We start from the raw sequence: 27,662 nt of genomic DNA, 5'->3' as shown, positions 1-27,662 counted from the left end.
GTGGTGAAAGGTCAAGGTCATCCTTCAAGGTCAGAGGTCAAATATATGTGGCCAAAATCGCTCATTTTATGAATACTTTTGCAATATTGAAGATAGCAATTTGATGTTTGGCATGCATGTGTATCTCATGGAGCTGCACATTTTGAGTGGTGAAAGGTCAAGGTCAAGGTCATCCTTCAAGGTCAGAGGTCAAATATATGTGGCCCAAATGGCTTATTTTATAAATACTTTTGCAATATTGAAGATAGCAACTTGATATTTGGCATGCATGTGTATCTCATGGAGCTGCACATTTTGAGTGGTGAAAGGTCAAGGTCAAGTTCATCCTTCAAGGTCAGAGGTCAAATATATGTGGCCCAAATCGCTTATTTTATGAATACTTTTGCAATATTGAAGATAGCAACTTGATATTTGGCATGCATGTGTATCTCATGGAGCTGCACATTTTGAGTGGTGAAAGGTCAAGGTCAAGGTCATCCTTCACAAGGTCAAGGTCATCCTTCAAGGTCAAACGTCATATAGGGGGACATTGTGTTTCACAAACACATATTGTTAATTGTGATTCTGAGATCAGCTATCTCTTCCACACATTTGAATTGAATTCTGATATTGAGCTGGCTCACCATGGTTTGATTTCACTGGGCCACATTACTTGTATAGGGATTGCTTATGAATTCCTTTCTATGGCAATTCTTTGATTTCACTGGGCCACATTACTTGTATAGGGATTGCTCATGAAATCCTTTCTATGGCAATTCTTTTCCCACCTTTGATACAAGTAGGGCACCCTATTATTGCTGCTGTCAGTTACTGAAATAATTATGTTTACTTAAAATTGGTAAACCAGGAAAAGTTGGGGTTTGATAACTGACCACCATGTTAATGAAATACTGATGAAAGCTGAAAAAAGAGCTCAACAAAAAACGCCAACTTAGAATTACCTTGTGACATTGATATATTTACTTAGTAAGGTGAACTAGCTTCAAATTAATGCATATTTATCATCATCAAAACTGAAAATAAAGAAATGTTGCAGCTCATGATTGTTGCCATTAGCCAAAGCAGTAGGAAATTACCCATCAAATACCAGAAGCTTTAAAGACTCAGAGCCTGAAGAATTTACTAAAGCCAGGGACAATCTACACTGTGAGACTATGGTCATGGGCAGTCCATAGAGGACAATTTAGTCAAGAAAACCTTTAATGCCAAACACATTTTGCATGTCATAAAGTGTATTCCCAAAGAGGACGCTTTTCGCTTTTATTGTATTCTTCGTTTCAATTAAGTCTCTTCTCAGCAAAAATCCGGTTTAGGGGAAAAGTGTTCTCCCTGATAAGCCTGTGCAAACTGCACTGGCTAATTTGGGATGCCACTTTAAATGCATGCATTAAACCCCATTTTCTGAAAGCGGTGCTCATTGATATCCATGTTGCTTTGTTCCCAATCTACCTCAGAATCCAACTTATTATGATTCTCACCAGACAGCCTTTGTCTAAGAATAAGACTAATGCAACAGCTTTTCTATATTTCCCCTTGTTCTCCATCCATTTTCATCACCAAATCAATTGTAAGCAAACACATAAATTTAACCAGTAGTGTAAATGAAATTCAATAACTGGTTATTGATGTAAACATTAAATCAACAGTTCCACATATTGACCAGGAGAGGTGCTTAGATTCCAATATGGTTAACTGTTTTAGGGCACAGTTTGTGCTTTATAAGTCTACATTAACAGATGCTAAATTGAAATTACGTATATGTTTTATGTTATACTTGAAATGGGGTCCATAAATTGCAATATCTTTTTATTGTTTCATATAAATAAATAATATCATTATTTTAATATTAAAACAGAAACAATAAGTATTCAGGTATCTGTATCAAAGCTATCAGTTTGTAAATGAAAGAACTTAATTTGATATTCTATGTAAAAGCTCCCTTGTTCTTCACAACTTCCTAATATTACATGAGGTTCAAGCAAAAGAAGCTCTTCTAATGAATGTTTATAGTCCCTAGTAATTCCCATATCAATATTAGTGTAGGCAGATCTGACTGCCTATCACCGTTGGCAAGCTTTTATTGTTAAATAATTTATAAAACTGACAGACTTGCTGATTTGACCCAAGGGGAAATCAATGTGCTGTACAAACATGGAGTTGCAAAACACCAGAATCTTTGTCAATATGAGAGTCTATATTGGTGTGATCACAGACAATTAGCATAAAAGAAATTATTCATAAACATATATTGTGACATCCATTCAGATGTTTTCATACGTTTCAACCTTTTTTTTCCCTGACTTTGCCTGATGATGAACATCTTCTGGCAGAAAGCGTGCGTACATCTCATATAGACTGAATATGGAATTGCTCTATGAATTTATAACTATGTGTATATCGAGTCGCATTAAAAAGAAGAAGTCTCCTCCGCTATTTCTAATAATGGTGGTTCCAGCTGTCATACGGCATTTGTCACGGTTGCTGTGGTGATGTAAGAACTGTCTTGGCTTCCCCTCGTCTCCTGCGAGGCTTCCAGAGTATTTATGCATATTGCTGTTTTTTTTATCAGGCTGTCTTTGGATAATAATTCTGTAAATTGATTGCTTGGCGTCGTATTGCATGAACGTGGAGAATGAAGTGAGAACCGATAATAATTACATGTGTTGGGAACAGATTACATGATTGATAAGTTGTATAGGGTCCTGGCATTGCATGCTCAAACCATCATGCATGCGTCGCCAAAGCCAATTTCCGGCAACCATTTGGTCACAATGGCCTGTCACCTACACGTCCTTTGTGGGAATCAATTACCCGCTCAATCATAGCAATTACAGCATTTCATATTCATGCGGTTATAAATGGCCTGAATCATGCTTTCATTATTTCATTATGGAGCACATTTGCATTTCTGCCCCTGATTATCTTCTCAATTTTATTGATGTTCCACTATGGTTATCTTGGTCAATTCGCCCTGATTAATTAAATTATGCAGTTGACATAATTGATTATATTTATCTCATTTAATTTCCTATGATATTAATGAAAATTATAATCACTGATATGACAAATGAAATCATTTACAGTGTTTTGCATTCTAGCCAACTTTACCATATGTGTGCATTGGACTCTCTGCAGTGGCTGCACAAGTTACTTTCATCTGAACCTTTCCTAAAAATAAATAGTTAATCCTTGTCAAGTTATGAATTGATTTATTATGATTGAAGGATGCTGTGTTTGTTTATTGCAGTGACAACCTTGCATCCCTGAACGCTTCGGGTCCCCAAAGACCGCTAGTGGCATAATACATTTGATTACACTGTGAGTCACTGAACAATGTATTTTATTACATTTTTATTTCCAATTATTGAGTATTTGCATAAAAGAAGTGCTGGGGAGTTAAACAAAGTTGATCCCACAAGGATTAAGAGATCGCTCAAAACGTAATAGAGTAAATCAGTATCTACTTTGCCAAAACATGGACATTGCATTTATACAAGAGACCCATTTTTCACTAGATTTAAACTGTTTATTAATTGAGGATTTTTCAGAATGGGACATGTATCATTCATACGCTGAACAAAACAGTAAGGGGGTCTCAATTTTAATTAAAAAGCAATTACAATCTGTAGTCCTTGACATAGCAAGTGATACACAGGGAAGATATATCTTAATTTCTCAGCATCGACATTAAAAATAATGTATATACATTCCTTATACGTATACGCACCAAACGATAAGAAATCGTTGAATGTTTTCTTTGACACTTTATCTGAACTATAAATTCAAAATGCACAAGGAATAAAGGTGATAGGCGGAGACGTTAACGAAAGACATGATAAAATAGATAGGAAATCTGTATCACAAAGTAAAATCACACTTAACACGCATTTAAAAAATCTAATTAAAAACAATAAATTAAAGGATATCTGGCGAGAGCTTAATCCCTCAAAACTGCATTACACATGGAGAAGAAACAACAAAACTGAAATGAGTCGCATTGAGTTTTGGCTTATAGACTCAAACATTATCCCTATAGTATATTCAACTGATATTAGACCAGCAATAATCAAGACAACGGATCACATGGCAATTTCAATTAAACTTAAATTACCGTACAGTAGAGGCCCTGGATTCTGGAAACTCAATAACGCACTTCTATGAGATACAGACTACATAAAATTGATAAACAAAGTAATTGATGACTGCACCAATTTAAACATGTCAAATAGTACCATTATTTGGGAAATATGCAAGTACGAAGTAAAGCAAGCTTCAATTCACTACTCGAAATCAAAAGCGCGCGAACGCCACGATAAACTGGCTTTCCTCGAGAAACAACTGAATAACCTTCTCATTCAAAATTCGAACACCCAACATGATAATTCATCTATAGTTGAACTTGAAAACGAAATAAAACAAATATATGACCTTAAAGTGACAGGAGCACGCATACGTTCTAGACTGCAATTTATAGAAGAAGGCGAGCGTAATACAAAATATTTTTAGGTATAGAAAAATCGCGACAAAACAAAAATAACATCAATGCACACTAAAAACAATACAATATACAACTTGCATGAAATTTTAAAATACGAAGTTGAATTCTATAAAACACTTTATAAATCTTGCGCTGCCCATAGTCAAGCGATCAGAGCTCCAGATAAGGTTTTGTGAAATTCTTAATGTTACTACCAGATTTTCAAAAAGAATTCTTAACTCTGAAATTTTATTCTAAACGTTACTACTAAGTTTTGGAAAATAATTCTTAACTTTTCTAAATGACCTAAAAATAAATAATAATGGTTATTTTCATGCAAAAAATCAAAATTAACATACTAGCAACTTTATTTATGAGTTCAACAGTGTCTATTCAGTATTATACAATTTTATTTTTCAAATACCTTCATATGCCCAAACTGATTGCATGCCTTCGATGAATTTTTACATATTTCACAATTAAAACGGGTTTCCCCTTCAATCTTTTCCAACGATTAGCCACGGGCATTGTCCTTTACACTCGTTCAATGTTTTTTTTTGTTTAAGTTTGGACCCGTCGTGTTGCGTTTTTTGTTAGCTTTTCCGACTGTGTCGGCAACTGAACGCACAACATCGTATAAGATCTTTTCAATAATGTCTTTCTTAACATTCAACCTCGGCACACTTTGCATACAATATGTTAAAAGTATGTTTTGCACGCTTTGCAGTTTTTTAGGATGCTCTCTGGGCGCCACCATTGTTTTTTGATAGATACACTGTACACGCAGCTATTATTGGAAAAAATGCGCTTTGTTAAACATACCCGATAACCATTCTATATAAGCACCGAAAAGATCTTTAATACGCTAAAAGAACTCAATAAAAATCGATACGAACCGATGTAAAAATAATATTCGTAACTTGATATTGTAATTCTTGGTACGACAAAATTTTTAAATAAATACGTAACAGACTTGAAAATAATTCGTAATTACTAAAATACGACCCTTATCTGGAGCTCTGGCGATAGAGTCTTATTTAAATAACTCGCCTTTTGCACACACACTATCAGATAATGACGCTAACCTATGCGAAGGTAATATATCATTAAATGAATTGAATGATGCTCTAAATTCTATGAAGCTTAATAAAAGCCCTGGCCTAGACGGACTATCCGTCGAATTTTACAAAACATTTTGGACAAAAATATCACCACTTCTTTTTAACTGCATATTAGAATGCAGTGCAAGCGGTGAATTATCAAGATCACAAAAAAACTGCATATTCTCATTACTTTACAAAAAAGGTGACCCTAAAAACCTGGAAAATTGGCGTCCTATAAAACTACTTAACACGGATTATAAATGAATAGCAGAAGTACTTGCACAACGTTTACAGAAAGTATTGCCAAAAATAATTAGTTTAGATCAACAAGGTTTTATTAAAAATAGATTTATTGGATGCAACATACGCCAGATCCAGGATATAATCGACTATGCGGATATGTTTGACATAGATGGCGCGATAATATTTTTAGACTTCAAAAAAGCATTTTACACTGTAGAATGGAATCTCATGGTAGAAACACTAAAAAAGTTTGGTTTTAAACAAGGCTTCATAAATTGGGTCAAGACATTATACACAAATATTTTCTCTTCAGTCACAAATAATGGCTGGATGTCAGATTTTTTACAAGTAACTAGGGGAATTAGACAAGGATGTCCACTATCATCGTTATTATTCATTATTGTCGCTGAGGTACTTGCAAATAACATTAGAGGAAGTAACGAATGTGCAAGGTATACACATTAAATCCAAAAATACACAAATAAAACTAACACAACTAGCCGATGACACAACTATATTCCTTAGAGATACTCAAGAAATCCCAAGCGTACTAAAAATAGTCGATCATTTTGGAAAGGAGTCCGGTTTAAAACTTAATAAAAATAAAACTGAGAGCATGTTAATTGGTAAATCTAAAATCAACTCAATTATCAAAATACAGGATGTTATATTCAAACCCACCGTGAAGGCTCTTGGTACTGTTTTTGGAATAAACCCAGACGAATGCGAAATCCTTAACTGGGAAAATAAAATTTCTGATTGCAAAACCCTAATAAATGAATATAGCAAATGAAATTTAACCATCTTCGGAAAGGTAACGGTAATCAAATCATTTGTTACCAAAGTTAGCATATTTAGTACAAAACATATTTACCCCTAAACAAAGACTCAACGAAATCAACTCAATGCTTTTCAAGTTTTTATGAATAACAAACCTGAAAAGATAAAGCGATCAATATTAATTGGCAAGAAGCTTGAAGGTGGTATAGATATGCCTGACTTTGAAGTTTATTCAAAATGTTTAAAAATTAAATGGATTAAACTTTTATGTAATAACAATGAGGCAAACTGGAAAATTATCCCAATGCTATTTTTAAACCAATATGGAAATGACCAATTAATCTTTAAAATGAACCTAGAAATCATTACCTTGTGTCCAAAAGAAAATTCCACTTTCCTACACAGATCTTATAAACATCTACATTTAATTAAACAATATAAAATAAAAATCAAAACCTGAAACGTTTATTGATATAAGATCCCAAATATTGTGGGGTAACAAATTCATTAAAAACAAAGGAAAATGCTTAATGTTCGCTAATTGGGTTGAATCAGGGATATTATACATTAATGAAATTATTACAAACGAAGGAAATGTCTCAGAAACAGTTATCTTACAAAAACTAAAATCAAAAGGAAACTGGTTAGCAGAGACAAATATAATATAAATCAGACGAATGAATTAAATCAAGCGTAAAAAATTAAAACTACAAACCCTTATGACAAAAAACCTCGACTTAAAGGCCCTAAGTAATAAAGATATTAGGTCCATATTTATAACAAAACAATTTACATCACCCTATCAGCATAAGTACCGTAGGTTTCCACGTATAGCGCGCAGTGTTTTACCTCAAAAATTCAAATTAAAAAGCTGATGCGCGCTATACATTGATACAACGCTATCCTGGCTGCTAAATTGGTAAAAATATGTTGTGTAATTGTAAATAATCAAAATGGCCGCCATGTTTTTTTTCCAAAAAACTACCATCCTATAATCGTACAGACTGAGGGGCCATTGTCGAAACAACAAGAAGTCGAACGCGGTAGAAGAAGTTTTGGTCAAAATAAATTTGTTTGAATAAACTTGCGGACATTTCTTTGTTTGTGTTTTTACACTTCTTATTGATGAATTCCGATGGGGATTGTCATTCCGGAGAGCAGGCAAGGGTAGGTGCGAACGAGGTTTTTTTGTGGGTAACGGTAGGTGTGAAAGGGTGTCATTTTGCACTTCGTAATTGGCAGATGTTATTGAGTAATATGTGCCACGACTTGTTAAGACGCTAATTGACATTTGAGACACTAATTAACACTTGAGAACGTGATGCAATTGCATTTTGTGTGTATAAATATTGAACATTCAACAGTGGTGTTTCAAGCATTCGTTAGCAATCGCCTGAACTACAATACAGAGAGAAATTGACATCGTCATAAAGAACATCATCCAAATTGAAATTGTCTACCATCACAAGATTTATCTTGAAATTGTCTTGAAATTGTCTTGAAATTGCCCATAAACACAAGATTTAGTTTGATTGTCAAAATGGGTCGTGTACGTCAGTCGTATACAGCCAAAGAAAAGCTTGATGTTATCAAGTACGCCGAGACTCGCGGTAATCTAGCTGCTGGCGGTGAGTTCAATGTCGGCGAGTCATCGGTGCGGGAGTGGCCACCCATATTCTCGAGAGAATAGTCTTAACAATTGTCAAGAATATAGTCCTACGCCCGAATACCTCAAGAACTGTATCACTGCCTCCCATGCGACATTGAAATTTACCGGTAATGCCCATGCTTTCCTCGAGGAAAAATCACTAAATGTACACTTTTTCTTATTTTCTCACGTTTTTCACGAAATGCACTTGGACTGTTAATCTTTCGCTAGAAAATTACAAAATTGTCAGAAAGGTATAGTGCTATGCAACTCATGCTCCTAGTCATCATGACGTTTCCTATTTTGAATGCTTAATTAAGCTTTCCAATGCCCCGGATTATTGGATTGTGCAATAGTAAAATGGCTGCCATTTTCGGTCTGATTTGGTGGTTTTATTGTCTTTAAATATTTTTTTCTCCATTTTTGCATTTAAAAAACAGCCTGCGGGCTATACACAGGAGCGCGCTTTACGTGGAAACCTACGGTATTGGGAAACAAGGTTAAACCAACAAATAAACTGGCAATCAATTTATTTTACTATACACAAATAAATAGTAAATACAAAAGTTCGCCAACTTAAATACAAGATATTACACCGCATTCTACCCACAAATGAAAATCTTTTCAAATGGAATATATATAACTCTCCATGCTGCTTATTTTGCCAAGAGGTAGAAACTTTCGAGCACTTTTTCCTAGAATGTCCTTTCGCTACCTAATTCTTGAATCCTGTTAATTGCATATTTAAGAGCATAGGACTAAATAAACCCATGAATACTTTACATAACATAACCATAGGTTACAAAACACAATATGCAGCATACCACGACATAAACATTATTTTAGGTGAAATATGCTTCACCATCTATAAAGCGTATATGCAAAGTGAAAGACGAACGCGTCACGTAGATATGTCTAGCATTCTCCTGGACAGTTTATTGATACTGGAAAAGCATTACAAAACAAGTGAGACTAAGCATCATTTACTATCCAAGTTCATAGTCCTTTTAAAAGAACTGATGAATAATTCACACTTGTTTCAACTCTCTTCCTCATCAAACTATCCCTTTTTTGTTGTTGTTGTTTGTTCGTGCGTGTTTTTTTTCTACATTCCAAACCAATCACGCAAACTTAACCGACCGACAATATTCCATTTCGCTTTCGCTGTGAATGCTGTCTAATGCCGGTGTTTATCTTTTTACCTTTGCATTGCCATAATACATACATCACAGTTCCCTACGTTACCTCGTAGAGCTTACTCAACGATGTACCTTTTTTAACAGCAATATTTAATTTCTAAACAAAATTCGTCAAAATGTTGTCCTACTAAGTAACTTTGCGTTATAATGTTGAAGACATCTTACTATATATTGCTTTGTTTTCTAAGATTTGCTTAAGTGAATATGAAGCCTAAGTAAACGCTAACTACTTCTTTCAAACGTGATGTGAAACTCTCCTAAAACCTTATGTTATTTTTGTTTTGTAAATGTACAAAATCTTACACAAAGTTTTGCACTGTCCTAAATGTTAAAATGTAAAAAAATTGTGTTACCTGTAATATCAAACTTATCTATCTTGGTAAGAAGAATGTATGGTTTGTGCATGCCTTATATGCATGTTCATACAAATACGGGTTTGTTAATTATGTACTTGTATATTGTAAAATAAAATTTAATATTATAAAAAAAGTTGATCCCACAGGAATTCTTTTGTCAGACTAGAATTGATAGGTTCTTGATCTCCAAAAGTAAAAAGTACAACTCATCTATGTAGGTTGAATATAGGCTTTTCTATATTATCCACCAATTTCGGTAAAAAAATAATGGTTTATATGGTATCTGATAAAAAAATAATTGTTAATGTGTCAGCTATGTTTGTACCCACATATTAACCCTTTGCATGCTGGGAAATTTGTCGTCTGCTAAAATGTCGTCTGTTGAATTTCTAAAATTAGCATTTTCTTCAAAAAAATTTCAAAGAATACTATCAGAATAGCAAACAGTTTGGATCCAGATGAGACGCCACATTCTGTGGCGTCTCATCTGGATCCAAACTGTTTGCAAAGGCCTTTAAAATTCAGCTCCAGCGCTTTAAGGGTTAATGTAATTTTACCGAAATCTGGCCCATTCTGGAGCAGGTCCACTCAATGAATTGTTTGACTGCTTTGTGATGGTCTCTCACCTGCAAACATTGCTGCATTGTTTTCATGGCTGTGTTAGTGATGTTTAACCCTTCACTGCCAGCTGGTGTTTAGGGAATTCATATGAGAAATCAGTTCGATGACTGATTCAATGATTCAGTGATTGCTCTAGTCCAATTAGTAGCTCCCTTGTAAGGGTTGGGTGTGACTAACCACTGTCTATCGAGGTTACAGTCAGCTGCTGTCATCACCCAGGCAATATTGATTTCCTCCAGGGGTCACTGAAGAAAAGGGAGCTTGGATTTCTTGATGATATAACAATAGAGGGATCAAGTGCAAGAATTTCCATAAATTTTTTACTAAAGCTATGTGTAAAATGATTTACTTAGGTAAATCATAAAAGATAAACTTGCTGAAAGGTATACACACACTGAGCATTGACAGGCCGATATTCTCGGTTGGTTTGCTGGAAAAGAACTCTTTATGTAATGTAATATAATATAGTTTCTAAATAGCTAACTGTACATAAACAATTGAGTTAATTATGCATATACCTATTGAATACCCTAAAATTATATTGTTTTGAATTTAAACTTACAGGAAATTGAAATATATGAAAGATTTGGTTTTTAATAAAAATATATATAAGATAGTATATAACTATAAAAGTTACCGTAAGTATATAAATATTAAAGATAAAGTTTAAGTGCTGTAAACTAAAGCAGCTGGGCCCCTTTTTGTTTATAAAATTATAACAATTATATTAAAGGGGCCTTTTCACAGATTTTGGCATATTTTGAAGTTTGTCATTAAATGCTTTATATTGATAAATGTAAACATTGGATCTTAAAAGCTCCAGTAAAAAATCAAGAATAAAATTTAAAAAAGGAAAAAAAAGTAGCCGGTACCAGGGCTCGAACCAGTGACCCCCGGAGTCCTGGAGTTAGTCTGAAGTAAAAACGCATTAGCCCTCTCGGCTATTCCGCCGAGTATACATAAATGAAGTATTTTATACCTTATATAAGCAATCTTCGTAGTTTCGTAAATTTAAACGACAACAACAGAACTCTCCAAATTATTCAATTGTTTCGCGTTGCAACGCTTTATAATTTTTAGGTTTTCAAATCGTCAAAAGATACATATAATGGCTATATTGGACTATGGTAAATGTTCAGTAATACTGTTTCCTCACAAATATCATAACTAAAACGAAAATTTGCGAATCTGAAACAACTTTTTTCAATTTTGTCAATTTACCAAACAGTGAAAAGATCCATTTAAAAATCTAACTTATTGCAGAAAGGTAATATAAAATAATAAAATTAGTATAAAAATCAAGCTACTATCAGAAAAGAAATGTCATTTACAACATTGTCTAAAAAGGCCTTCTTAAATTGAAATGTTTTAATATCATGTGTACAAGGAATATTAAACAATATTAATATAATACACAATAATTCTAGAAATACAGAATTAATGAGTACCTATTTCATTAAGGCATAAGCTTGGAGAAATGGGAGAGACCAAGCTATTGATGTTGATTATTCCAAGACAGTGACCCAAGATTTAATCAAATCATGATTGGATGTCTTGTTTGATTTGCCGAGAAATGTGACTATCCGCTGTTTGCTCTTTGATTGTTTGTTGGCAATTTCTCGATGCCTTTTATATGAAGGACCACTTGGACTGAATAACTTTTTTCTACATTCTCATTCATGTGTGCATATATTATGAGCCAAGCCTTTTATTCAGTAGTTCTAAACAAAACAAAAAAATCACTATTTTTCTGCTAAAAGCATTTCAGCTTGGATGTTAATTATGCAGTCATCATTTGTTTAAGCTATCCTGGAAGTCTCTCAATCAATTGCATCATTTATGGTAGCAAAACTTAAATTGAATTGTGTCAGTATTTTCCAGATAGACTTTGATTCCATTGTATCAGTGATGATGGCAAGAATTTCACTCAATGGTACCAGTTATAGTGGAAAGACATTCATTCAATTGTATCAGTTATGATGACAAGCATTTCATCCAATTGAAACAGTTATGATGGCAAGCATTTTATTAAATAGTATCAGTGATGATGGCAAGAATTTCATTCAATTGTTTCACTTATGATGGCAAGCATTTCATTAAATTGTATCAGTTATGATGGAAAGCATTTCATTCAATTGTATCAATTATGATGGCAAGCATTTCATTAAATAGTATCAGTTATGATGGCAAGACATTCATTCAAATGTATCAGTTATGATGGCAAGAATTTTACTTAATTGTACAAGTTATGGTGGCAAGACATTCATTCAATAGTATCAGTTATGTTGGCAAGACGTTAGTTATGATGGTAAGAATTTCACTTTATTGTATCAGTGATGATGGCAAGAATTTCACTCAATTGTGTCAGTAATTTTGGCATTAGAGTTATTCAGTTGTATTAGTTATGTTTGCAAATTTTAATTCACTTGTATCAGTAATTATGGGTATGCATTCATTAAATTGTATCAGTTATTGTGGCAACACTTTGATCAAATTGTATCATTTATTTTGGCTAGACTTTGGTTCAATAATGATTGCGTCAGTGAGGTGGTCACACTTCGATTCAGTTGTATCAGTATGGTTACAAGATTATGATTTAGTTTTCTTAGTTGTGGTGGCAAGCCTTTTATTTACACTTCAACACCGTTATTTTGAAGTCGTCGGAACCGTTAAAAAACTTTGGATTAACAATAATTCGAAATAAACATTTGACAGAAGACTTCTTTGACTCTGTACAAATAAAACGTTGACCCCCTTTTTATTTACTGCCTTTCCAGATATCCTCCGGGGTTGGGTAGCAAGCCCTTCTTCTGATTGCTCGACATTTGGTTGGGAAAATATAAACGTGGTTGACTTGTTTGTAGCAGACATTTTGTAATGATTTTTGTTAAAAAGGTAGAGTTTGTATATGATGCATTTCATTTGACCACATTTACTCAGACCTAACGGGACACGTTTGTTTGTTACTAAATAATGCAAAACTACATAAATAGTAATTATCAGCTTCTGATAACATTATAAAATTAACACGCTACGTGCAGACGACAAAGGTGTAATTATCGGCTTTTGACGCGCCACACGCAGACGACAAAGGTGTGAAATTATGCTCAGTGTTTTGCAGTTTTGACTTAGGATTAAAGATTGATAATAAGATGCGAATTATAGTGTTGGGACCGACAGAATCACTTCGAATTAACAATTTCTTCGGTTTAACGAAGTTCGGATTAACAATGAAATTTAACATTATACAAAGAAGAACCACAATTGGGACCCGAAAAATACTTCGAAATAATTGTGACTTCGGATTATCGGTGTTCGGAATAACGGTGTTGAAGTGTATTAGCGTTTGCTTAAATTGTATCAGGTATGTCAGCAAGACCTTGTTTTAATTGTAACGGTAATGTGGAAAGACTTTGATTCAGTTGTATATGTTATAGGTTCAAGGCTTTCATTAAATTGTTTGAGTTATTGTTAGTCATGAGTTTCTGTACTGCAAAACATTTGTGTTAGTATTAAAGTGAAATATGAATCCTTGTGACAAAACTAGAAACAAAAAGTCAACATAATGCATTTTTTATGATATAAGACAGAGTTTTAGATGACATGATGCTTTTCAAGAAATCTTGTCTAGCTGGAAAGTGTTGTCCTTGATCTGGGACAAAACTTTTTGCAGAAGCTTTTAGTCCATTATTTCCGCATAGCTGCCTTGTAAGTTTAAATACTAACTTGAATCTAGTCTTGATGATTCTATTAATTATTGATCCTTGTGCATACTCATCTAAAAAAAACAACAACATGTTTTAATTGGATTGAACCACTGAACTTCCTGTCAAAGTCCTCAAGTACCCACACTACACACTCAGTGCTTTCCACAGGCAATTTAACGGTCCCTCAGCGGGGCGCTTCAATTTTGAAATCAGAGTCCCCGGAGTGCTGAAATTTTTTGATCAGTGTATTCTGACAGTTATTGCAGCTTAAGATCAAAGCGATATCAACTTCGCCGAAAATTTTGAAAGCTGATTTACGATCCTTTGTCGCTTTACCCAACTAAAGGCGGAGCGTCGCTGTATTAGAAAATCAATAGTGGCCAATGAGAGCGCACACTTTGTATGAGCAACAGCAGTAGGCAGGCAATACCTGCAGTTAAATCATGCATACGACTTGTGACGTACATGTAATTGCCACAGAAATCCTAGCCAGTTACTTAGAAGACTGATGTTGGCAACTGGCCGTAACCCTCGTTATCCTCGTGGACAACGTGATATTCATGCATAATTCCGTCAAAACATTTATTTGACTCGTATAGTGTTTAAACAATTTTTTGTTGAATTGATAACGCAACTGTTAATATTTGTTGAAATCTCAAATGGAATTAATTAAATTAGTAATCCGAAACCCATTCCCGTAAGTCAATGTTAACACGTTTTTAATCCAAACACGCTTCCGAATGTGAATGTTACTGCAACGTCAAAATATTCTTGCTTCAGTGCAAATTTATTTTGTGTCGACTCTTTTTCTCTATTAAAAAGAGCGCGAAAATTATGCAGCATGTACAACGTTGCGTCATTTGCATACACAGCTTGCGTGTATTGAGCGTTTTAACAAGCACACAACACGTCAGGGGATTGACGCATGTTCAAACTTCAGGCAATATTTCATCAAATCTATAAATAGTCACTTAAAATTTATTTGATACTATAGAAAAATGGCAAGGTTTGTGTTAAAGAAATCATTGAGAGCTTTTATCGTAAATATTTCCCAGAAAGTTATTTATAACAACGGAATAAATGGGATTTATATCGGGTAATAAATAGCAACTTGAAAAGTAGTAAGTATACATTAATAGAGTTGGGTTGAAGCGGATGTATTGGGGAATCGTTCGAGTCGGAATTTTACTATCTATGCGGGAAAGTTTTAAAACAATTAAACAATATATATTTTTTAATGACTGGAGGATTTTCTTGAAGAGTCATAGCGCAGCAAATGACGCCTTTTGACGCTGTTTTTCTTTGAGTAATAACGCACCACAGAATGTCAATTGACACGTTAAATTAAAAAAAATCAACGTCGGGAGGGGACAATCCTCCCGCAACACCCCTATCAGTCACGGGGCGCTTGACTAAAAACTTGTGGAAAGCACTGACACTACTCCCATTTCCCACCCTCCTGATGGTTGACATTGTGTTCCAAGTGGCGTGGATGAAGAGAATCAATATATTGAAGCTGGATGGTGTGACAGATCATTGGGCAGTAGGAGCTTGCATGCTACCCTGATGTGGTGATAACTGAGAGCACGCCTGACTGAAATACAAAGAGCAGTATGAGTCAGTTCATGTTTAATACACTAGTGGGATTTAAAAGCAAACAAGGACTGAACAAATGTGTGTGCATGTATTGGTCTCAAAAATTCAGAAGAGAAAAAGTGGCACAATACTCTTGGATTTCATATTGTTATTGAATAATTCATTTTGAAAAACCAAATAAGATAGATTGGATAGAATGTTAGTAAATGTGACAATATTGGGATTAAAAAACAAACAAGGTCTTATGTATAATAATATTAGAATATACTAAATCATTGGTTTTGAAAGCCTAGAGATGAAGTGTTTTAATCTTTGTGTGTTATAACATGGATTAATAATATAATTTCTTAGCATTCGTGTTAAGAGTTTTAAACGAAAGAGGAATATTATCAATTATGATACCAAGGACCTTTCATGGACTTTACTTATAAGGTTTATTGGCAATTATTTGCTCACGCCCTTAAAAGAAACAATGTGCAGCATTAACAGTCAAAAAGTTTAGCTTCAACGCACCGGTATTTTAAATGTTTCCCATATGTTGACAGAATTTAATTAAGTGTGTTTAGTTATTGCTCATGATTTCAAGGCATTATGTGAACAACATGACAACTTTATGAGTCTTTAAATGTCTGAGAACAAGAACAGGGAACTGGGAAAGCATGTAAGGTGCCCATTACTCCACAGCTAATGTAGTAGTGTTGTTTTTTTTGTTTCTTGAGTAAAATGAACTCAAAACTGTAGTGCTGCTCGGATAATAATCTGTAACACATTAATATTGCAATATAATTATAGAGATTTGCAGCTTGGAATGAATTATTGCAATATGTTAACCACTTGGAATTGAAATAATTTGATGCATCACGATGCTAATATTTTTGTCCACATTTTGAATTTTGTTGATGTAGGAATCGGTTAAATGCGCTGGAGTTTGAATTATTGTCCAACAAATATGATGGGATTGGTCACATTAAAGAACTCTGCTGCCATTCTCCATGTTCCTCTATTAAGACGTAAACCTGCCCTCACCACCCCCTAAACCCCCCACCCCATGTATTATAGGTTTGGAATAATGAAATAACCATGTTACTTGTATGCTTAAAAAATTCATTTTGGTGTGAAATTGTTGATATGCAATTTTTATTATTTTTGATAAAGATTGCAAATTTATATACATTTTTCAGAAAAGAATTGTTAACATCATGATTATTAGACTTTGCTTCATATTATAACTTGTGGTGCCAGGGGGAAGGGGTGTATTATGAACACTGTGACACCTCTGTCAAAAACATAAGTTTAACACTATGTACTAAAAACAAGTTAATTTAGGATGATTAAATTTAGTTTGCCAATAAACAATTGAATAAAGACCTGCTTCTGAGTGATTCAACTTCCCAATAAACAATCAAATAAAGACTTCTAACCCTGAGTTGTTTAACTACTGAATACACAATGGAATATAGACATTCTCATGAGTGGTTTAAATACCCAATAAACAATAGAATAAAGACCTTATACTGAGTGGTAAACTACATTATAAAAAGTAAGCAATTATATGAATCACGATTTGAGAAAACAGGGCATAATGCATGTGCATAAAGTGTCGTCCCTGATTAGCCTGCGCAGTCTGCACACGCTCATCAGGGACGACACTTTATGTTTTATGGTATTTTTCGTGTAAAGGAAGTAATTCTTCTACACGAAAATCCAGTCAAGGCGATAGTGTTGTCCCTGATTAGCCTGTGCAGTCCTGCAGTCTGGGACGACACTTTACGCACATGCATTATGCCCAGTTTTCTCAGAACACGACTCATATAAAAGACCTGATCCTGAGTGGTTAAATTACCACATAATCAATTGAATTAAGACCTGATTGTGGGTGGTAAAACTACACAATAATCAATAGAATAAGATCTGTTCCTGTTTAGGTAAACTGCACAACCAACACTGATACAAAAGACCTTTTTCAGAGTGTTTAGACTTCCCAATAAACAATTTAATCAAAAAGTGATCCTGAGTGGTGAAACTACCCAATAAACAATGAAATAAAGACAAGTGTTTCATCTACCTGTTAAACAATGCAATAAAGACCTTATCCTGAATATATCCACTACCCAAATTAAATAATGGAATAAAGACCAGATTCTGAGTGTGTTGATTACCCTGAATAACAACGAATAAATTCCTGATATTTAGTTGTTAAATTACCCAATACACAATGAAATAAAGACCTGAGCCTGAGTGGTGTCCCAAAATTTGAACTTCGATGGTAGCAATCAAAGTTAAACCTTGTAAAATTATCTTAACTTAATTTTAATTTAGTCAAGAACCTGTGGTCTTATTTATGGATGCTGCCACCAGTCCATTTGGACAAATTTCCATGTAACTTGTACACTAGCCAAGCTAGTAGAAACTAAATAAGTCATTTGTTTCTACAACTACAGTTTATTTACATTATATACACACATTTTATTTCAGCATTTCCAACAAAAGCTCCACAAACAACAAAAACATCCTCCTTCGATATAACTTCAGGTTTATATAATTAACCCCCTACCCGAACTCTCAGGTTAACCTGAATCCTCTGTTAACCTGAAACCTCGGTTAACCTGAATCCTCGGTTACCCTGAATCCTGGGTTACTTTAAGAGTACCTGAAATTGTACTTTATCAAGGACCTGACCATTCAATACCGGAAGTCAGATACCCATTGATAAACAATTATCCCCCATCGATAAGCAGTTATCCAGAACTGACCTGAGTTTATATAATATATTGTAAACTACCTGAAGAACTATCACCTTAGATACATGCACATGATTTATGTAGTAAAATATTGATACCAGTATTAATGAATAATACCTCAAAAAGTGAAAATAATCATTATTTCTATAAAAACATTTTAGATGCAAAATAGTAAAAGAATCACTAATAAAGTAGCAAATGTATGATTTTTAAAAACTGCAACAGTGGTTAACTATTTAATTAACAAATATTCAGATCTGAATCCAAACTATTTAAAACATTTCAATAACAAAATCCTTTGCAAATCATGTTAACTGAGGAACAAATAAATAATATTTGCATCATCTAATATCTATGGGTTTTTTTAGTCAATAATCCATTATTTGTCTTTTTGATACTCTGCAGTAAAACCACTTCTGTGGTTTCATTCCTATAAATAATAATTAGCTGCCTTGGTACAAAAAGGTTCCATGTGACATTGAAATTAATAGGCACATGGTACCTTTTTGCACCAATTGGATAAATTGAAACTTGGAGAAGAAAAAACTGAGTTAAAGCACAATGAGGCAAACATGTTTTTTATGCTGTGATACTGTAAAGATTTTAACCATGTTTATAAATAACCACTTTTTCACAACAAGTGCATTATTATGGACCTTGGTAAAATATACCACCCATGTGGCCAAACAACAATTAACAATAGTGTTTGTTTTTATTAGAAACATATCTACACATGTTATCCTTTGAATAAATCATGTCTGATTCTCATTAAAATGTCATCTTCAAATTGTCGGAAAAAAATGGTTTCTTATTATAACAACACTTTATTATATTTTGTTATCACAACTTGTTTTCCTGACAATCATAATAAAATGGTTTTCTGAGAAGACATTGTTTTAATGAGAATTTTAGGAACCAGCATACTTGGCTTTCCAGGCAAGAAAGGATTCCAATGTTAATTGTTCTAAACATGGAAATGAAAGAAAACAAAATGTTGTGATGAGCTTTAAAATCTTCTTTGAAACTTATTGTTTAAATGTAATATAGTCTCATGCATGTCAATATTGTGCTGAAGTTTCAGCAATATTATTAAAAGTGACAAAACAGCAAATGAAAAATAGAACATTAGAAATTATCCTGTATCATAACTTCAATTTTATCATACACATATTGAAAGGCAGTTTTTGACCATGGGCCACCAAGGGCTATAAATGACACCAAAGTTCATACCTATGGTAAAATAAATTGAAACGTTTCATAAAAAAATTATACGAGTAAAAAGATGAGCCGCGCTCGTGGGGAAAATTCCATAAAAGTTGAAAGTGTCGTCACTGATGAGCCTGTGCAAACTACACAGGCCAGTTTGAAACAACATGTAATGCACATGAATTAAGCCCCATTTTATGAGAGAAAGACTCAAATTTAAAGATGATATGCCGTGTGTGGCTGATCAAGGTGACCTTCAGACTTCAACATTGATATAAGAAGTCTGGAACCTTTGATGCTACAATGTTGAACTGACAGTCTGAGATATGTCATTCCCAGTGTCACCTGTTGCTGCCAGTTGGCCCCTTCACAATAGCCCCGCGACCCCCTGAGTGACCCCTTTTTATCTGGCTGCTGATAAGCCCACATGGCTGTGGGGGCGCTAATTGTGGAGCAGTGATCCTCAAACAAATGTCTCTGACCGGCTGTCTGTTCTTGTTCTTTTCAAGGGTCATAAATCACTGACAGCTCAGTAATTGCTGTACTTGAAAAATGCTGCTTAGAGAATTGGGTGTGCTGGTCATAATTGGTTGGCCAAACAGTCTCCATTAAAATACAGCTAAAGCCCATGCAAATCATAATAAAGCTGCTGTAGATTCAATTTATTTTCATGGACAATTTTTGTGAATTCATAAAATCTGGTGTTTTTGTTTTATCTTAAATTTGTGGATTTTTTATAATGTTGATAAAGACTTAGGAGTTGAACTTTTGTTGGACATTTGATTTCATGGTTGAAATGACTCAAACAAATAATTTTGGTTTCGCATTATTTATTCTGCATGCCTTTCTTTATCATAAAACTTCACGAGTTTTATGTGTGCATTTTATTTACCAAAAATGTCTTCAATGCTGGTTGTACAAAAAGTGTGGAAGTATTGCTTTGCACTTGGGCTGTCTGAAAGCTTTGAATTAAGATCATGCAAATTGGTAAACATTGAAATTAAGAGGTCAAAGGTCAAGGAATTGTATTAATTTAATAAAACATTTGTAAAATTCTGTTCAGATTATCTATGAAATGATTTGACCTTCAGTTATCTGAATTGGTTAACAAAAAAGTCATGTATATTTAAAGTATGTATGTCTTGACCTGAGGTGTGCAGAAATACATGTTACATTGTACTTGTTTTTTGTAAACCAATTTTTTCGTCTGTATTATGGTGGGTTTACATGGAAGCTTGTAATTAGCTCAGCATTTCTCCTGATAGTTTTTTGGTAGTTTTGACATTCTCTTGTCAAAGGAACCATTTTTAGCGAATAAAAAGTGTGATAAATCAATTAATAATATTTCAGTTGACATGAGAATGTTCCGCTTTATGACTTTGCCTCTTGTTATACCAGCAGCTCCAGCCAGACAAATTCATAGTAGGGTGAAGGTAGTCCTGTTGCTTTACCATTTGAGTGTAGCAAAAATTGTAAAACGGAAAGGTCTGCATTAATGCCAATTATAAAAGTTCAAGTTTAACCCTTTGCATGTTGGAAAATTTGTTGTCTGCTAAAATGTTGTCTGCTGAATTTCTAAAATTAGCATTTTCTTTGAATTTTTTCAAAGAATACTATTAAAATAGCAAACAGTTTGGATCCTGATGAGACGCCATGTTTTGTGGCGTCTCATCTGGATCCAAACTGTTTGCAAAGGCCTTCAAAATTCAGTTCCAGCACTGAAAGAGTTAAAGTTTTCTGTGTTTAATTCTTGAATAATGTCAGGATGGAACAGTTTTCATATTTGGGTCCATTTTTGTTAGGCTGAAATAGAAAATCAGGAGAACTCACTTTTTAAAAACATTTTAGAATGTCAATAAATTCTGTAGTGACTGAAGTTTTTGTTAACATTATTGTTTTCAGGTAATTTCTGAAAGTATATATTCAAACTGACATAACAGTTGGAGACATAACTTTAACATACTAAGATAAGGAAATTCATGTTTACTTGGAAATCAGGGGAACTCACTTTGGAAAAACATTGCGTATGAGTGTTGATGTATATTTTGTAGAAACAGAAGTAAGTGAGAACATCAATGTTATAAGATTATTTAGGAAAAATATGTTTCAAACTTACACCCCAGGTTAATGCAAAAAGTAGATAATGTCATTCATGTTTAAAACTATATAATGTCATGCATGCTATTTTAGGACTTTTCTGTCATGTCTGTTTGAAATATTGTTCAATCAAAACATTTATTTAACAACTCCTTGTTTAAACTTAATGTAATTGTGTTTAAAATGAAATTACAGGTAGGAATAGGAACCACCTTAACATAAAAATATATAACACCCAGTCATAATGTAAATTATTAAAGTTGTTGGGACTCGTTTTAGAACATGTTTCGCACTCATGTTCTGTCTAAGCTAATTTTGACTATTCTTTCTTTCCTATGGGAAATGTAGTCTCTGAGTTATGCTATGATCCATAATGACAGTTTACCTCCATGTTTCATTACATAGCTTTGCATGGAAGAATTCTTATGAGTACAGCTAAGTATATTGCTGACCAATATTTACCTGGCCCTAACTTTAATGCATGAATATACTAAGGTACAATTGCGAAAAATATATTTATACTGAAAACAATTTAATCAATTTGATGGTGCAAGTTAACCTTCATTGTCTCACTAAAGTCATGCTAGAGTTGTAGAAAAAAAAACGATTCCAAATTTAGAAAACATTAATGCATGAGTAAAATTTATGCTCATAAAGTTCACAAGTGCCTGTACTGGTCAATGTTGGCAGGCTATTACACTAATGTGACTGAGGTATATCTTAGTTAAAACTTAGCGAACATTTCATCATAAAGGAGCCCTGTTCTGGGAAATAAGGGCTTAATGCATGTACATAAAGTGTCATCCCAGGTAAGCCTGTGCAGTCTGCACAGGCTAATCAGAGACAACACTTTCCGCCTAAAATGTTTGCTAAGAAGATACTTTTTTTTAACAGAAAATACCATAAAAGCAGAAAGTGTCGTCCCTGATAAGCCTGTGCAGATTTTACACACATGAATTAAACTCCCTTTTCACAGAGCATGGCTAAATTATGTACCATAGGCTCTTCAGCTCATACTCCAGTAATGGCTGCACTCAAATGGATGGTTGTGTATGAACGAAAGATATACGTAAAAAAAACTAAAAAGTAAGAAGAAAACAAATATTGTTGAGGAGAAGAACTTATGTTAACTATCCATAATTACATTAGCAGTGGTAAACTACATCAATCTTCTGTCAAACAAGTCATCGGAATCTACTCGGTATATTGTTGGAGAGAGATGCTGACACCTATCTTACTGACTGTTAAGATGTTCCCATCTTGAATTGATTTATGAATGTTTCTTTACATAAATAATTGTAAAGACCCTGGAAGTGCACAGTTTGTGTGGGTTTTTTAAATAGGATTTTTTACAGGGAATCTTAAGAACAGGTTATCAGTGGGTTAAACAGTAGCCCTGTCTTTAAAAATCATATTTTTTAAAGATAACTGTATTAAGAAGTTTGCTGAAAAATTCCACAATATTACTCTTAGCAAAGTTTAATGATTGAAATGGAAATAATAATTATAATGTCAAGCATATTTTATAACAAAACTACAAACGATTGTATTTCATATTTCTGGATTAGAACATTTTTTAGATTTGACACTCTTTGTATGATACTTCTTATGATCCTCTTTGTAAACAATATTCACTCTTAACGCAATCAACTTTAAAAGTATTTTATATCAACATGCTATCTCAGATTTATAATAGACTCACTTGCATTCAGTATAAGTTTTTGTAGAACTAAGTGCTTAGCTATTAGTACAATCCTTTACTTAACAATGTTAATTTTTTATCTGAAGGGAGACAACTTGTACAATCTAAAAATAAGTTGGTTTGAGTTTAGTCCCTTTACATCTTGTTCATTAATAATATTGGCTTCAGAGAAACCAAAACTAGGTAAATCTTGTACCAGCGGTTGTGGTAAAAAAGTTACAAAATACACGATGTGTTTTAATTGGAAGCCAGAAGATATAAAAAAAAATATTGTGCAAAGAAGGATGATGACAACTTTAGGACTTGTATTCACAAAAAGTTTTGGGAAATTTTGGTTGAATAAAGGCACATTTTCTTGATAAAATGACATGCATCATCATTTTAGAATTATTTAATTGTTTAAAACATGTATGATGTATATCCACATAGACATACTATGAAAAAGCTGTAGAATTATGGAATTTGATGAACTTCCATGCATGAAGTTTTCCTTTTGGGATAAGTCCAGCAAGGACAGTGTTTAAGTCTAGTTAGATGTACATCATAACTGTTTTAAACAGTTAAATAATCCACAGGCTTATCTGGGACGACTTTGTTGGCGTTTAGTCTTTCATTTCAAACAAGTCTCTTCTTAGGGGAAATCCATTTTAGGGGAAAAGTGTTGTCCCCCATTAGCCTGTGCGGATTGCACATGCATTAACCCTTTCAGTGCTGGAACCGAATTTTGAAGGCCTTTGCAAACAGTTTGGATCCAGATGAGACGCCACAGAACGTGGCGTCTCATCAGGATGAGACGCCACAGAATGTGGCGTCTCATCAGGATCCAAACTGTTTGCTATTCTGATAGTATTCTTTGAAAAAAAATCGAAGAAAATGCTAATTTTAGAAATTCTGCAGACGACATTTTAGCAGACAACAAATTTCCCAGCATGCAAAGGGTTAAACCCTGTTTACCCAGAGCAAGGCTATATATATACATATCAATCTATATAAAAGTGCTTACCTGAGGTTAATGAGAGAATGAACATCATTTCCTGGGATTATTAATACTGTATCTATTTTATGTATTTTCAGAATAATCAAAAAAAGCACTGACTGAGATCCTTGGACAAGATTTACTCACTTTAGCCTGGACGTGACACAGTTGGATTTTCTGTGACAAAAGCAGAACTGGCAAAAAGTATTACATATTGAAGTTTCATAGAAGGAAAAATGTGATCTCCCAAAAGTAAGTAAAATTTGAATTTCTGCGAAATAAAGGTTTTTGAAAATTCAAGTAGTGATTTTTAGTGTATTTTGCCTTTTTCTGTAGTATGGCAGTTGCTGTTAAATTAATGTGCCCCAGTTTCAAGTTTGGTTGGTGGTCGCCTTACTGGAGATGTGGGATTTCCTCTGTGTCCTACTTCACAGCCCCCCCCCCCCTGCCCCAATTTGGAGGTCAATTATCTGGGGAAGTTGGGTAACCTCCCAATTGATTTGAGTGTAGAACCTTTTTCCCTCACATAATGCAGCTGGACCTTTATAATTATTGATGCACATGCATTTGAATGGACTTTGGCTAACTTATTCTTTGAGCACATTGTCAAAGAAAAACCAGTACTTGGTGTCTTTGGAAGGATCACTCAGAGTGGTGATTGCCATTAATTGTTTACAATGCTTTTCAGTCCTTGAACATAGTTTGATGACTGTTAGGGGACACAAAAGTACACATGTCTATATAATGGAGACAGAGGGAGCAGGTAATAATCAAGGATGAAAACATCTTTTGTCAATATGTGAAAAAATTCTGTTTCTGTGAGTTATAATCCGAGACTTAACATTTAAAACATGGTATGCTTTATAGAAACAGATAAAACACTGGTATCTGAACTGTTTTTGAGATTATGAATACAAGATGCTGTCTAAAATAACTTACAGCAAAGAAACTGCATAATTTTTAGACTGAAATATGATCTATTTTACTGTCCAACTCACTGTCATGTAACAATGATTTACATTTTCTGTTGCACTGAAGATGATATGGGCAAATTAAAGGCAGGTATCAGTTTCATGTAAAGCATATCATATAACCTGTTACAAAATGAAATTTGAAATGCTCCTATCAGTTCATCTGAGATCCTTTAGAAGCAAATACAACAGCAGTGGGTGGGGTACTGAGGTCAAGTTGACATACGATAAGCGTGAGGATGATCCTATTGTGTCATCCAACACTAGGTATCCCCACCCTTTACCAGCAACATAAATCAGTTTGTCATATAAAAAATAACGCATAGAAAGGTGTATGGTGCAGTCATTCATCATAACCAATAAAATACAAATACATTGAAGTTGTTTAGTGCAGTCATTATTCAGACTGACTAATTTTTAGTAGTGGGGGACATATTGTTTTTGCCCTGTCTGTTGGTTGGTCTGTTGGTTGGTTCGCGCCAACTTTAACATTTTGCAATAACTTTTGCTATATTGAATATAGCAACTTGATATTTGGCATGCATGTGTATCTCATGGAGCTGCACATTTTGAGTGGTGAGAGGTCAAGGTCATCCTTCAAGGTCAGAGGTCAAATATATGTGGCCAAAATCGCTCATTTTATGAATACTTTTGCAATATTGAAGATAGCAACTTGATATTTGGCATGCATGTGTATCTCATGGAGCTGCACATTTTGAGTGGTGAAAGGTCAAGGTCAAGGTCATCCTTCAAGGTCAGAGGTCAAATATATGTGGCCCAAATCGCTTATTTTATGAATACTTTTGCAATATTGAAGATAGCAACTTGATATTTGGCATGCATGTGTAACTTATGGAGCTGCATATTTTGAGTGGTGAAAAGTCAAGGTCATCCTTCAAGGTCAGAGGTCAAATATATGTGGCCCAAATCGCTTATTTTATGAATACTTTTGCAATATTGAAGATAGCAACTTGATATTTGGCATGCATGTGTATCTCATGGAGCTGCACATTTTGAGTGGTGAAAGGTCAAGGTCAAGGTCATCCTTCTAGGTCAAATATATGGGTCAAAATTGCTCATGTAATGTAACTTCTGCAATATTGAAGCTAGCAATTTTATATTTGACATGCATGTGTATCTCATGGAGCTGCACATTTTGAGTGGTGAAGGGTCAAGGCCAAGGTCATCCTTCAAGGTCAAACATCATATAGGGGGACATTGTGTTTCACAAACACATCTTGTTTACAAATACATTAAAGGGGTGCAGTGCAGTTCATTTTACACAAATCCTTTAAAGGGTTATAGTTCAGTCATTAATCAGGTTAAACCACAGGTACTTGAAAAAAAAATTTTGGTCCTTATATATATATAATAAGAGTAAAGGTATCCAACGATGATTTCACAGGTGTATTGAATAACACAATGCAACAACATGAAAGATCAAACAATGCACACATATGTCGTTGTGGTTGCCAGCAGGAAGCGTCCGTCTATGATAAAACACCTTTTATTGAAAATCCACCAAGTTCTTATTTTATTGTGAAAAATCGACCAAAAATTGCCTTCATTCATTACTGACAGATGGACGTCCGGAATTACACACTACGATGTTGGGGTCATATTTGTGAAACTTTTAGCTGTTTTGGACATACTTGGGGGATTTTCATCAAATAAAAGGTGTTTTATCATAGATGGACGCTTCCTGCTGGCAACCACAACGACATATGTGTGCATTGTTTGATCTTTCATGCTGTTGCATTGTGTTATTCAATACACCTGTGAAATCATCGTTGGATACCTTTACTCTTATTATATATATAAGGACCAAAAAAAAAAATTCAAGTACCTGTGGGTTAAACAATATACAAACATTGTCCCTGTTAATATTTTAAGTGTGCTGACAGGCAAGCGCAATACAGTTCTACCAGCTTTACATTTTTATGTCAAATACACCAGTTTTTGGGCAGCCTTAATGTATAACAAATAAGATCTTATGTATGGAAAATTTGCATTCTGGCATTTTAAAATGAGCAAATGTTGCTGATTCAGCTATAAGGTCACAAGTTTAAATCTCTTGAGTTACCTTTATATACCTTTTATAATCAATTATACATAAATACTTACACTTATCAGCATGAATCAATTGGACTTTATTACTTACCAGTTGTTACTTATTTATGTATTCTTCAGTAACCTTTATTTACCTTTAATAATCAATTATACATAAATACTAACACTT

At 34.0% G+C, this 27,662-nt stretch overlaps 1 long non-coding RNA gene across 1 annotated transcript in view; it reads left to right on the top strand.

Moving 5' to 3' along the window:
* LOC127879823 (uncharacterized) overlaps window positions 1-26,661 on the top strand; it is a 108,671-nt gene extending 82,010 nt beyond the window's left edge. Inside the window, exons 2-3 of the long non-coding RNA XR_008049250.1 lie at window positions 37-472; window positions 26,013-26,661. This is a non-coding gene — a long non-coding RNA (uncharacterized LOC127879823). The remainder of the gene's footprint in view (window positions 1-36; window positions 473-26,012) is intronic.
* Window positions 26,662-27,662: the final 1,001 nt, after the last annotated feature.

The sequence above is a fragment of the Dreissena polymorpha genome, chromosome 4 (genome assembly GCF_020536995.1).
Source record: "Dreissena polymorpha isolate Duluth1 chromosome 4, UMN_Dpol_1.0, whole genome shotgun sequence".
NCBI classification, from domain to species: domain Eukaryota; kingdom Metazoa; phylum Mollusca; class Bivalvia; order Myida; family Dreissenidae; genus Dreissena; species Dreissena polymorpha.
This window is presented reverse-complemented; position numbering and strand designations above follow the sequence as displayed.